General features: G+C 26.6%; 1 protein-coding gene across 2 annotated transcripts in view; it reads right to left on the bottom strand.

The window, feature by feature from the left end:
* The window catches only part of LOC119684727 (acyl-CoA Delta(11) desaturase), a 31,228-nt gene that overhangs the window by 8,256 nt on the left and 7,954 nt on the right, over positions 1-15,018 (bottom strand). Inside the window, exon 1 of one of the 2 annotated variants that reach the window (XM_038098827.1) lies at positions 9,465-9,728. The exons of the other annotated variant lie outside the window; for it this stretch is intronic. The gene's annotated coding sequence lies outside the window, so the exon portion shown is untranslated. Of the gene's footprint in view, positions 1-9,464; positions 9,729-15,018 lie in introns of those variants that run through there. 2 annotated transcript variants of the gene reach the window in all.

The raw sequence follows: 15,018 nt of genomic DNA, 5'->3' as shown, positions 1-15,018 counted from the left end.
AATAAATTAGTTAATTTAACGTGAGTAAATAAATATCAACAATCAAATTTTGTTATAAACAAAATCTACATACAAACCAATCGTTCTATAAATTTACTATATATGCATGCATAAAGTTTTAAATACATACAAGGGTTTTAAAAAACTGTGAACACAAAATTTATTGTAGGAGTAGAACTGGAGGTTTTACTTATTAATAATAATTTTTTTCTCCTACAATTTTAGTGTGCACCAATAATTTTTCTCCTGATAAAAGCTTTCAGCGCATATATTGCTGCAAGCTTCCCTATGTGTAGAGTGAAATCAAAACATTGTGATTTTGAAGGTCATGGTGTGACAATGCACAACAAATGTTTGGCATAAACAGCATATGTAGAATGCTACATAATTGCAAGTAGTGTATAACACATATAACAGCTTTGGGTACCTTAACAAGTAAATGCGTTTATATGTTGACAAAATAATTTTTAATACGTATGTACGTTTTACACTATAACTGAATTTAAAAAGAATTTTTAGGTTTTTAATATATTGTATTAAATAAAATTATCAATAATTATTTCATAATTATTCTATAAAGAGGTTTCGAAAAGTAGTGAACTAGAACAACAAAAATTTATTTTTTAAATTATTTTAATTAATTGAATTTTTGGCTGACCATACAGCTGTTTCGAGTATTGCCATATACCCATCATCAGTGGTCTTGGATATAATTCTTGCATTTAATTATTCGTAAATAATTTTTTTGAGACTGCAAATACAAGGAATCGAACTCGTGCACTGCCAAATTTAAGGCTCAGAGTTAGTATTTCTTAACCAATTGACTCAAAACCGTACTTGAATTTTATGTTCACGCATTTTTCTGGAGTTTTGTTAATTTGCTGTGAAAGTTTTATTAACAAATTCACTTGCTGTGTTTATATTAAAACAAAATCTTGATTAATTAATATTAGTTATATTAGTTATATAGAATATGCAGGATAATAATTTCTAATGACAAATTTTATCGTTCGGAAACTGGACACTCGGTAAATGGTGTAAGTTGGGTATTCGTTAAGCTTAGTATTTGTTGTATTTGACATCTACTGTTTATGTTTATAACAAAAACCATAATCACATGTTCTGGAAATCATAAGAGATTTTAAGGAATATTAATATCACAAATCTATGTTCTCGTTAAGGTGCATTCTAACCAAAACAAACGCTTACGAACGAACGAATATTTGCAGGTAGCTGCAAAAGTAGCTGCACAAGTTCGTTCGTTCGCAAGCGTTCACATTGTACACATTTTGAATAATAATATAACTAATTTGGAAGTTAATGAAGTGATTCAAAATAACATGGTTGCAATTAACACATTAAATATATTAATATATTATAGAAAGCATTGACATTTAAGACAAATACTGCTACAGTTTATTTAGCAATTAGAAAGACATACATTCATGCATATGTGCATATTTAATTAAAGAAAATAAAATATTCAACACTTAAATACAAAATTCAATTAAATATATTTGCTAACAATTGATTTAATCAAATAATTAAATCTTATGTACATTTTAACAATAAATTAGATATGCTAACTTATTCGTTGTCGCAATGCCTGACCTGTTGTATGAGATTATGAATTTCTTTATGTCTTTTCTAAGAGGATTCAAATTTGGCGTCACTGTCATGTTGCGCTATTTCAACAGCGAATGAGAATTTAGTACAGAAAATCGTATGATTATTCATAAACAGCGCTGCTTTTATGAGCAACTCTAATAAATACAAAAAAAGTGTGCAGACATACAGACTCACACAAAAGTACTGAAAGAAAGAGGGAACAACATTTGAAAAGCGTGCATTAAAAAAACACAAACTGGATGCGGCATAACAATGAATGCATACAGCTGACTTGTGTTGTACATGTGCAGAACGCGCAAAAAATATGCCGGTGAGTTTGAAAGCAAATAAACAATAAACAAAGAAGAGCGAGCTTTTGTGTATGGAGAAATGAGAGGGAGAGAGAAAGAAAAAACTAAACATTGTATTACATCAGCCATAATTTTTGCAAAAATTTATTATAATTAGTGTAAAATTGTAATAACTGTTCTAAATTAATGAAATTCGTTAAACAATTATAAACTTTGGAATTTTTTGTTTGTTTTGAGTATTAAGCTTCCAGTACTAACAGAACATATTAAAAATCACGCATAAGACAGCTGACTGTACACATTCACAGCATTATTTCATTCTTGATGACAGAGTTTTGCTTGTTTATAGGGTCACTGCGCAGTGAATAACCCTTCGTAAGTTTTCCTATCGTATGTAACAGTCGTGTAAGTTTATTGCTGCGATACGTACTGTTTACATAAGTGCTTAAAGTCAATTATGATGAAAAGAACTATATCCTAAACACAGTTTCCTAATCGAAACTATTTTTTTAATAAAAACTATTTTCTTAAAAGAAACTATTTTCTTAATAAAAATTATTTTCTGAATATAAGTTGTAATTTAATGTCATTTTTAAGCCGGAAGTGACTATTATATTTAATAAAAACTAGTATATTTCATAAAGTATATTTCAAAACTAATATATTCCCAGTACTTACAGTCTCAAAAATGATTTACGAAAAATTAAACGCAAGAATTATTTCCATGACGGATATTTGATAATGCTCGAAGAAACAGCTGTATGGTCAGCCAAAAATCAATTAATTAAAATAATATTAAAATGAGTTTTTGTTGTTGTAGTTCATTACTTTTTAAGAAACTATTTTCTGAATAGAAAGATTTTTGAATAGTAGAGAACAAAATTTTTATTTTTATAATTAATAGAACTATTCATCAACTATCAGTTAGTTTTTTGCAAATATTTCTTATATAAAATTAATTTTTATAGACTGTAGAATGTAACGCCAAAGTCAGAGTTAATTAATAACTAATAAATATTAATAATTAACTTTATAAATAAAAAATTTTTATACAACAAAATTAATTTTAATTACTATTATTTTAAAAGTCTAATAAATTAAATGATTTTTTTTTTAATTAAATTAATTCTGAATATTATATTTTTCAATTAAATTATTTGATAATCAAACATTTTAAATGCAAAATTTAAATTAAAAGCTCTTTGTTAAATAAAATTATAGTAAGTGAGAGACACACAAAGGAAATTTTATTTTTAGAAATTTTTGAAACTTGGATAAAAATTTTAAATTGGATAAAATTATAAATGTAGTCTTTATAAGGAAATTTAATATGCGAAATAATTTAATTCAATTTATTCTTTAGCGTTTTGTTATAGCGAACATCAAGAAGAAAAAAAATTATAACAAAGGAAACAAGAATGATTTAAATATTTTCACAATAATGGAAAACATAACAATTAGATTCCATAAAATAAATTTATAAAATATACATATATACATATATATGTATATACGTATATATATTAAAATACAAGATATACATTAATCTTCAAAACTTACTGTTCCATAATTTTATATAAAATACGTTAACTTGCAACGTTATCTATAAAATTTTGAAGTCGTGGTCCTTAGATATCTTGGAGAATAACGATTCAAAATGTAACGTAAATCATTTAACGAGTTAAGATCCACGGCTAGTAATAGAAAATACTAAAACCCCTATATAGAACCTTTAAGCTCTTGATTAAGTCTGTATTACAATAACAAAAAATAATATTTTCATTACTATTCACAAGTACAATAAATAAATAACATTACTGATGACTTATGATGAGAAAAAATCTGGCACTTAATCATCCAGAACTCATTATTTCGGTTTTTATGAGTCATATGCTAAAAATCAAAATTTGCATAATAATTTACAATACAAAACTATGTTTTATTTTATATGCAAATAAACACAAACTGGAAATGAAGTTGGAAATATAAAAGAAATAGAAGGGAATCCAGTCTCTTTATAAGTCATTAAAAAACAATAATAGGTACTTTAAGTGTTTGAATATAAAACAAAATTGTTTAACATTAATTAAAATATAATTTAACTTCTATAATAAGCAACTTATTCCAAACTCAGGTACATCCGTCACTCAGGTACCGTATATATTTTAATAACTAAATAAATTAGTTATAGATGTTTGATTCTCAACAAAACAGGTGTCTTATTTTAAAAATGAAAGGGTAATATCAAATAAAATTAAAATATCATTACTTCTTCATGTACCAGATAAAAAAATTGGTAACTACTTCAGTAATTGTAAAAAAATGGATTTTATTGTACCTCATGAACAAATGATATTGAAATCTATGGTATGAGTGATATATTCCACAATTCTTACAAAATAAAAAACAAAAACTGATAACGTTAACTGCAAAAGTTATAGTAATCTTTTTTCCTTTAATATATTTAGTAGATTTCTCAATGCCTTATACCCCAAAATCTACATTTAAAATAAAACTGTTGAACATATAAGTATATAATTGAAATTTTAATTGTAAATTAAGTATTTAATTTTATGTAATTTATTTAACAATATATTTAATCTTAAGCCCTTAATAAATTATTTAAAATAAATTTAGAGTTCATAGTTTAACAAGGAGTTTTGCACTTAAGCATGCACTCAATTTTTTTAAATAAATTAAGACTTAATGGGTTTGAACCATTAAAACTGTATTTCAAAATCTTTTTAAAGAATTAATATTTGTAACTTAAAATTATATTTAATTTTTAACAATTATATTGATAATTGGTAATTAACTGCAATAAATAATAATTATATTTATCAGAAAAACAAATTAAAAAGCAACTATCTTTAATAACTTTTTTATAGCTCATATTCCTATCTAATTTTAATTATGAATATCATAGTTCCAATTAAGTAATTAAGTACCATGCAGATTACTCTGTATAGATAACCTGTAATTATATAAATGTAATCTAATTTTATGTTAATAACTATAAGATTTAATAACTTTGTTGTCAATCTGAAGAAAGTGATTTAAAAAAACAAACTAATCGTTCTATATAAAAACTATCATTAAAATTAAAAAAGTAATTAAACTATACGGAAAGTTTTATATGATAATGAATCTGATTCCTATGTTAAAAATTATAATACATGATTCATAAGTTATAAATATAAGAGGAAGATAATGCTCCTTGACCAATGGCAAGAAAGTAAGAACCAGAGAAGTTCAATAAATAATGTTTAGGCATTCATCAATGCATCCAAAAATGCTTACTGAATGATCATAAATAAAATGTCAAAAGGTTATCATAAGGTCTTAGGTAAAAACTAGTAATTTTGAAACTGAACTCCAAATAGAACTTAACCATATAGAATTCCAAATTTTATTGACCCAAAAGAAGTAGAGAGGCTATTCTTAAGAATTATACGTGCGATTTTACAATACGCCTTGTACACATCTATTAAGTAAAAATTAAAAATAGGTGGTTTTTAGCGACCTATTGTCTTTATAATTTTTAAGTATATTTATAGAGCGATTATTTCACTCTTCAGAATGGTGACTATGTATTGCTTATATTAAATCAATTTGCAAATAATTTGTATTTTATAGTAAGTTTTTGTAGGTAATTTTGATTTGAATATTTAATGTTAATGAATAATTTTACAATTGAAATCTGTATAAACTTTAAACCGATTTAAGCACATATGACAAACATACGTCAGAAATAAATTATCTATGAATAAAGTAAACCACGGAAATAAAAAATATTCGTTTTGGTTTTTATAAATAATTTCGTTTGGGTGGGAAAATTAAATATTACAATAAAATGTTACTAAGCAGTAAATGAATAATGGATTCTTTTACTCAAAAACAACAGATAACAAAGGTTTATAGAATAGATAAGAGGAATAAGATATAAAAACATATATCTTATAGTATGAATATTCTAAAACTTATTTTTAAGACACGCAGCCATAAACAGGATAGTAGAAATAATATATAAAACCCTAAAATAACACACGTACTGTAACCATAAAGAACAGATGGAACTGTGAATAATTGGTGACCTTTCGATGGAAACTATTCTAAGTGGTTTGGAGAATATGATCAGTTTTGTTTCTCTTAAGTAAAGACTTAGGTGACCTTTCGATGGAAACTTTTCTAAGTCGTTTGGAGAATATGATCAGTTTTGTTTCTCCTAAGTAAAGACTATGAGAGATGCTAATAACTTCCTTAATAAAAACTTATTGGGAAGCAAACAAGAAGTTATGTTTTATTAAAAATCTAAATAAAATTTCTTACTGTTAAAAATTATAATCATAACTTTAATGGTAAAAACTGTAATATTTCAAAAAAAATAAATGGCAACATATAATAATTAAATAATAATTTTAGATTTAAAAATATGTAAGAGCACTGATGTTGAATACTTGGCAATACTCGAAACTGCGCTGTATGCTCAGCCAAATTGAATTGATTAAATAAAATTTTTGTTCTTGTCTTTTGTTTGCTATTCGAGTCCGTCAAATTTTTAAATAGTAATAAAGACGCATCACCCTCCGCAAGAAAAAATTAACATTAATTTTATATATAGTTGGGACAATAATACTTGCTTCTCTATGGTTTAATTGTTCGTTTCGTTTATACTTTTAAATAGTTTTTTTTTACATTAAAGTTCCTATCCATCCATATAACTATTGGATTCATCACTTCTTGTGTTTACTTAAGTTTTCATTTTTCCAATCATTATAGGTAATCTGTAATCTGCTTATATTACTTTGCGATATCGAAGTACATTGCATCTCTTGTTGAATGAATTCAAGATAAAGCATTTATAACTATATTGATAGAAGTTTATTATAATATTAATAATATTTTCGTATACCTATTGGAGGTTTCAATTCTATTTTAATAATTAAATGTTTTCAATTCTATCTGATTTGCAAGTACAAGATTATGTGCAATATAGTAGGTATACGTTATCTCAAACTTGCAAAACAAAACAATAAACCCATGAGATAATGTTTCGGAAATAAGACTAATATAATTTAGTATTAACGGTTAATCTTGCAATAAAAATAATACATATCAGTAGTTTAAAAATAACTAACATTGAAAATTCTGCATCAAAGTCAAATATATGAGTAACACGAAAATTTTAGAGTAAATTTATAATTTAAGAAATAAGAAACAGAAATAAATTCATGTTTTCTACGAAATCTAAAAATATTTAAGAAAAAAATTATAATTTTTTTAAATAATAATTGCGAGAAATTTGAAATTTAACATAAGCCTAAATTATTTTTCACTATAAAACAATTTAAAAATAAACTATTTTACTTATAAGAACTGTTTATAATATTGATTTTTGATACATATATAGATTTTCAATATTTAATCTTATTCTACTGTTATTCTGTTGTTGAAAAATTGGAGAATTTCCATCTGATAGATAGATGTATGATCTCTTCAATTTCGGTTAAGTAGTCTCATTTACTATTCTCACACATCGTATAGTTTGCAAATATTTTTGTTTTATATATATAATCTATATAATGTTCCTTTTACTTTGAAAATATACACTTCAATAAATTTTAAGCATACAAACAAACTTGTATAGTACACAAGTCTACATCGTTATTGTTGCAAATGATTGGTTTCTCTGTGTATAGCTTTTGCATTTGCATTGCTGCTTCGTTTTTTCTTGCATATCTTAAAAGCAACATCTTTTAACTCAAATGTTTACATTATGCAGTTAAGGAGAAAAGAAAAGAAAAGTATAATAAAAAGGACAGTTGTGGTGATGCCAGTAGTAGAATAATAATTTTAGAACAAAATCCTTTTTACTAAAACCTAGTACTAACATTAATTTTGCGCCAAAAATTTGTGTTAAACTCCATGCAAAAAAATATTCACCAAAATATGGTGAATACAAGACTTATCATACAATTTTCTGTTTACAGACTAAATGTAAATATAATACATATGTGTATTTCTACATAAATATTCTGCCAAAATCTGATTAGTATAAACACCTAGTAAGAGTTTATATATGAAAGAAAATGTCTTACTTTAAAATAGAGGTGACATTAAATTTTTTATGATTAGATTAAGTATAGAACGGTTTTTGGAACTAAAGAGATTTGTATACGTACAGAACTACTTATTTTACATTAAATATGGTTCAAATACAATAATAAATAAGTACTTATTATATATATTTATACTTATTTATAAATAAAAGTCTAGCGCTATATAAATCTGACCTTATATTCAATTATATTATTTAAATAGTTATTTCATTTCCTTATAATGACTTAATTTTAAATGTTAAGTTGGGTCTTTATGGTATATTGTTTAAATTTATTTAAAAACCAAAGGGCAGCATTTACTGTTATTATGTGTGAAAAGTCATACTTTCAAAAATTTTTAAATGTATACAATGTATAAACTCAATAAAATATAAACATGCATAGGTACATAGTTTGCACAAAGTTTAGAAACCTTTTTATGAACACTTAAGATATATGTATATATAACTTTTACTGTCGGAAATGTTATAACCTTGAGTTAACCTTCAGTCTTGATCTATTGTGTAACATATTAAAATTGAAAAAATTATATAGATCTTTTATCTACTCTTCTATACAACTAACTCCAAAACTGATATATCCAATACATCATAAATTATCACTACACTAACATCCTCGCATACTATATATTAAATAAGCTTAAGGCCTATATCGCTATAGGTTTATTTTCTTATATAAGTTAATTGCATCTTTTAAGTACAATGTGTAACTTCTGAATAAAAATAAAAAAAAAAGTAAGAAAAAAATATTGTTTAATTAGAGACTTTAGTTTCCACTAAACAGTCACTTAATTTATATTGGCTGGTTTGACTAACTTCCTCTTCTGTTCATCTAGTTTATAAACACAGATTTGTTTTTGAAATCAATCTCACCGTTCCATAAACTAATTTTTCAGGATATTCACCAGATTTATAAAGTTCATCACTTTGTAGTCTTTTTTAGCAGAATGTCTTGATCTGCCTAGATATGGGCGTTTATTAAGAGACTGTGCAATTCATATGCTAGCATATCATTATAACTTGGTAAGTAACTTACACCTCAAGTGGTTAATAAGTTCGTTTTTTGCATAAGTATAGATACTTGTAGTTGTTCTCAGACCTTGAACTATAACTATAGAATACGTTTGCGTTGCATATACATACTTATGTACGTATGCGACTGTAATACGTTTCTTTTTAGGCACATAGGAAACAATAGATCACACGGTCTAACATATTCAATAATAGATAATTTAATTGAAAAACTCATTTTTTTATTTAATTAATTTTAATGGAGATGAGAAAAAGTTATCTCAATTTAGACAACAATTCTTTTATGAATAGAAGAAGAAAAGCACAGTACAAAACAATACAGATAATTAGCGTAAGAAAAAAATATATTCAGTTCACTGATGCAAAAAGCTTTATTAATTTAAGTGTAGGCTTACCTTTATTTCGTTGAGTCTTTTATAATCGTTAAGTTTAAATAATATTCACTATTAAAGTTATATACTTTAATTTATAAAAATATTAAATCAAATAATTAATAGTCCTTTCTTTGGTAATTCGCTGTTTTCTGTTTAAAATTTCTTTTGAATCCACAGAAGTGGAAATGTGAACACAACCGGTTTATTTATTTCACTCGGTTTTCATCCGATTCTCACAACCGCAACCAATGATTTAAACGTCCGAATCGCAAGCGGTGTCTACTTAAACTGCTCGCAAAAGGGAAAAAAAACTTCTAACAAGCCTAATCGACGACAAAAAATATACCGCATGGAACTACGAGAAACGAGCTTTCGAAAAAAACACATTCGTTTTTTGCAGAAAAGAGCAAAACAACAAATGCCGTTTGCATCATCGTGCGATCATTGTTTGCAAATTTTTTTTCGTTCCCCATCGAGTTGAATGGGTTAGAACCCACGATGGTGTACGTGCATTCTAGATTTCTCATATTCGCATATATTACTGCTTTCTCAGCTTCTCTCACTTTTACTCGGGTTTTTACTTTTCTTGATTTTACACAACGACTTAATTAAGTTTCTTAATTTTTTTGTACAAAACTTAATTAAATTAATTTCACAGTTGTTATATCTATAAATTATGTCAGGAATCAGCGTTTTTTTTTACGATTAATTAATTACAATTCAAGTAATGCAAAAACGTGGCACTTTTCCAAATGAGATCATATTATATATAAAAAATTATGAAATAAGTTATTATAACAAACTATTCCAATATCTCATAATTAATAATAAAATTATTTTTTTTAATTCAAATTTAATTACAACCAACATTATAAAGAACTGATGAATTTACATTTACATACAAATGTTGTATTATATATGTGAAACTGTTATTGCATTTCCATACAGTATTTTTTTAACTATTTGTAGACGAGTTTATAGAACTGTCAGGTTGGTTGTCCTTTACCTAATGGGGGAGTTGTTACCTTCGTTCGGAGTTGAATGTATACTGATCTAAATCTATGTACATACCAACGTCATTCCTGTGGTACCACAATAGGTCATCATTTGAGCTCAAGTGCGCTTTTTTGGGACACAACGACGCCACTCCAACCTACCTACCTACCTACCTATTTGTTGACGGGTGAGTAGATTTTAAGAGAAAAATATGATTAATAAAATTAAAAGAATTTCATTAAATAATTCTTAATACAATTTATTTAACTCCAATCTGTAGGTTTATACTACCAAATATAAAACAAAAAAAAAATTCTTCCCTCCATAAACCCTTCTTTCTACATCCAAAAAGAAAAAAAAATAAATAAATCAAGGTACTTAAGCCATAATCATACTGCCATCCTAGCTCCTAACTATAATGCCCTTCATTATTTTTCAAATCAGTAGGCTTAAGGTCAAGTAGCCATAGCTTCTATAAATTTAAGTTAGATATAATTTATAATTACGTTACAACTTTGTTAATAAATAAATAAATAAACAATTTATTTAAATGTTGGAAATGAAAAAATGTATACTTATTTATTATTCAAAGTTAAAATGATTAAACTTAATACTGGGTAGATTCTCTCCTTGATTTTAGGCGGCTTGGCGTGTTTTCGGTTTCTTCTTTCAAAGTTCTCTTACAAATGTGCGATCATATTTATATCTTGAGATTATAGAATTTGAAGGTGTAGTTATGGGATATGATCCCATATTTCTCCTTTAATTTACAGTCACACGTCATGAGCGTTGTATTTGGGGTCGTTGACCTGTTGAAAGTAAAACGAACTTCTTAAAGTTAATCCATTCGCACTTTTTGGTAAGTTTTCTTGATTCCATAGATAAGCATCAAAGCCACAAAATAGCTCTACACTATAACACTTCTCCCTCGCTTTATTTGAACGTGATTATCACATGAAGTTTAAATTTACTTTCATCTGAAAATAACTCTTTCTGCTAGAAGTTAACATATTTATTTTAAAACTCCTTAACGAACTCTAACCGTCTCTAACTGTATTAATTATAGGATTCCCAGACGCAAACCTAATTGTTTTCTTTGAAATATGTAACTGTGTGTGTATGCTTGTATATCGATATATTTTCGATAATTTTAAGATGATTATTCTATTACATATTATAACATATTATTCTTACATATAAATCTTAAATATCGTCCATTTCTGATAGTTACACTGGCAATGTTATTTATACATAATATAGATTTGTATTTCGGGTTTTTACAAATAGAAAATATATAGATAGTTCTCTTATAAGAAAGTACCATTATCTCTTCCAATGTTTTTAGAGGAATTTTACGTTGTTTATTTGGAATAAAAAAATCATTTTTATACACGTAAGCATAACATGCAACCGACTTACGTATGTGAAGATAATGTAATGAAAAATTGTTTATTTTAGCTCTTAATAAACAATGAGAAGAAAAAATTTGTTTAAAAAAACAAAAAATATTAAATATTTTCAATTATTTGAATGAGTCAAATTTTTCGTAAGAATATATAAACAATTTAACTTTATATGAATATGTATGTACATACATTTTTACAAGCATATACATACGTACATATACAAAAGTCTATTAATTTGAATTATAAAATTAAATTTAGAAAAAAGTGTAAATTTAATATTTAATACACGTAAAACCAATTTTCACTATTAAACAATTTCATTAATGGGACAGTTCGGAACTAAAATTGCCTATAAAATAGTTAAAATAATTAACAGTAATTGTTTTAACATCCTTAATGGTTAAATTAAATGGTTAAATGAAAATTTAAATGAATTACAAAAACAAAATAAAATAGTGCACAAGTAAACAACTCGACAACTGCCTTGCCAACTTTGCAAGTAAACAGACAATTATATAAACATTATATACATAAACAATATAACTTAATAAACAATAAATAATAAACAATAAAACATTTTATAAAATTTGATGTTTATGTTTTTTTTTTTGTTTTAATTATAATATTTTTATTACAGTAATACTACTTCTTAAAAAGTTTTAATAATGGTTACACTATGTAGTCTAAAATATTTACCTACAAACTAGTTTTATATAGATTAGTGCTTATGTATGTTATCATCCTATGACTAACCTTCTGCTCAAAAAGGATTTTGTTGTTTTTTAACTACTCCTTAAGTAATAGACCTTTTTCAAAAAAAAATTTTTTTTTGTTATGTTGGTACACCCTTTCTTGACATATGGTACAAATTTGAGCGCCATCTGTCAATTAGTTTGTTTAGAGCAGCTGTTAATGTGAGACTACCTCAAGTGCATTTAGTGATTTTTACTATGGAAAATTGTTGTTGTACGCGATTTTTTGACCAAACACGGCACCACTGTCATCGCTCAGGGACCATATTCGCCAGATCTGGATCCGTGCGACTTTTTTCTGTTCCCGAAACTCAAATTGCCCCTTCGTGGTAAGCGTTTTAAGTCGATTGAATCGGTAAAAGAGAATTCGCTAAAGGAACTAAAAGCCATACCTTCGCGGGCCTACAAAAAGTGTATGGAAGATTGGGTTAAGCGTTGACATATGTGTATCGTTCAGAAGGAGCGAAGGAGTGAAGGAGATAAAATAAATTTGGAATAAAATTTATTTCTGTGTGTTTTATTTACAAAATCCCAGTATTTTTTGAGCAGAAGGTACATATTCATCAATCATCTCATATAAATTGAGAGAAGAAAAGACGCCAAAATACTTATACTTACATATATGGGTAAGTATATAGCACAATGTCGGCTTAAATTAAAAGATGGCGAAAATGTACTTACACGTAAGGGTTGATATATAATCGTAACATTATGGATTTCTTGTATTTAAAAACATTTAATATTTTTAAAAATATATCAAAAAGCAAAACATCTTTGATAAATGAACTTAACACCTTTTCATTCATCACCATCATTATTCATAACGATATAGTCCATATAAGACATAAGCTTGTTTTACAACATTTCTCCATTTTTGGTTTTTATCTTCCAGTTGTTAACGTTCATAAGTCTCAGATCATATCGTACACTGTCACTCCATCTATTTCTTGGTCTTCCTTTTCTACTCGCTGTTCTAACTACACTCTAAACGATTCTAGCTGTAGGTCTTTCTTCTGGCATCCGCACAACGTGTCACTCTTCATACTAAGATGACGATATAACCCACATACAAGTACAAGTATTTTAGTTTTAGAAAATACAACAAAAAACAACATGTAAAAACCGGTTTTAAAATAACCGGTTTAACCGGTTAAAATAATAATCAAATTAATCGATTCATTTATACTTCTTTACAAATTTGAAATCTTAATAAAAAGTAAATAAAAAATAATAAATTTAATGAAATAAACTTTTTTGCGTTTTAAACAAAACAAACCGTTTATCTTAGGCATTATCTTTATGCAAAAGCCTTAAATAGAATTGAACTTTAAAATTGTTTAGATTTGATTAAAAATACAGGCAGTTGAGAGCAATAAAAAAAAGAATTAAACAAAAAGTTCTGGATTATACTGAAATCAGCTTAAGTTATCTTATAAACAAAAATTCCTTTGAAAAAATTCAAAAGATATTTTTCAAGGTTAATCCAAATGGGGAAAGAGTTCTAACTAATATTGTTGTTGTTCGAGTCCATGTTCTTTATTCTTATTAGGGTCTGTTATGGGTTGCTTATGTTTATTATGAGTTGGTAACTAGAGCTCCTCTACTGAATCGTTGAGTGAACTTAATATTTCAGTCCTCTGTTGACATGGTAGTAAATTAATATTGTGTGAATGCCCGCATAACTACCACTTGTGACGGTTATTGTATTCATCAGAGGATATAGAGAGGATAGTGTTTGGATTGGAGTCGATGGCACAGAACAATTTCAATATTCGTTTAAGTATGATGCTAAGGTCTCGATACGGAGATCTATAGCGTTTTCATATTTTCCAGTTTTTAGAATGGGCATAACTGAAAGGCCAAGTGTCGTTTTAGAAGCGTTGAAAGCCATCCAATATCGGTCTCACTATTAAAGCATAAATGGATAGTTTATTTCTTATGTTAAGCTTGCGATAATTCATAAGGTAGAGGGGGTATTTAAGCGTATTCTAAGCGTAAGCGTTTTTGATATATAGTCTTGGTGGGTGTTGATTCTGTTCCCTAATGATGATGATCGCTAGGAAACAAGCCTGAGGTTGTTCAATGCGTATATGTCTTCATTCTTTGTCTTCAAGATTCTGTTTTCTAGCCATAATAATCGCATTTATTTTCTCTTGGGGTATATGTGTTTTCCATTTTTGATTGCAAAAAAGCACTGCTTTTGTCAAATTGTTGTTTAGTTTCCATGTAAACATTGTAAGCGGTGCAATTTAAGATTAGTGTCGTTTTTTTTAAGATAATATGTATATACTAACTCAGAGTGTAATAAGTGTGATATTAAATCATGGTTCTAGTATATATTGTTCACATAATAAAATCTAGTTAAATTAGATTAGTGTTAAGACACGAAATTACAATCAAACAGATTATCAAAACCTTTGC

The sequence above is a fragment of the Teleopsis dalmanni genome, chromosome 2, assembly GCF_002237135.1.
Source record: "Teleopsis dalmanni isolate 2A chromosome 2, ASM223713v2, whole genome shotgun sequence".
NCBI classification, from domain to species: Eukaryota; Metazoa; Arthropoda; class Insecta; order Diptera; family Diopsidae; genus Teleopsis; species Teleopsis dalmanni.
Note: the sequence above shows the minus strand (reverse complement) of the source record. Positions and strands in the feature narration are given on the sequence as shown.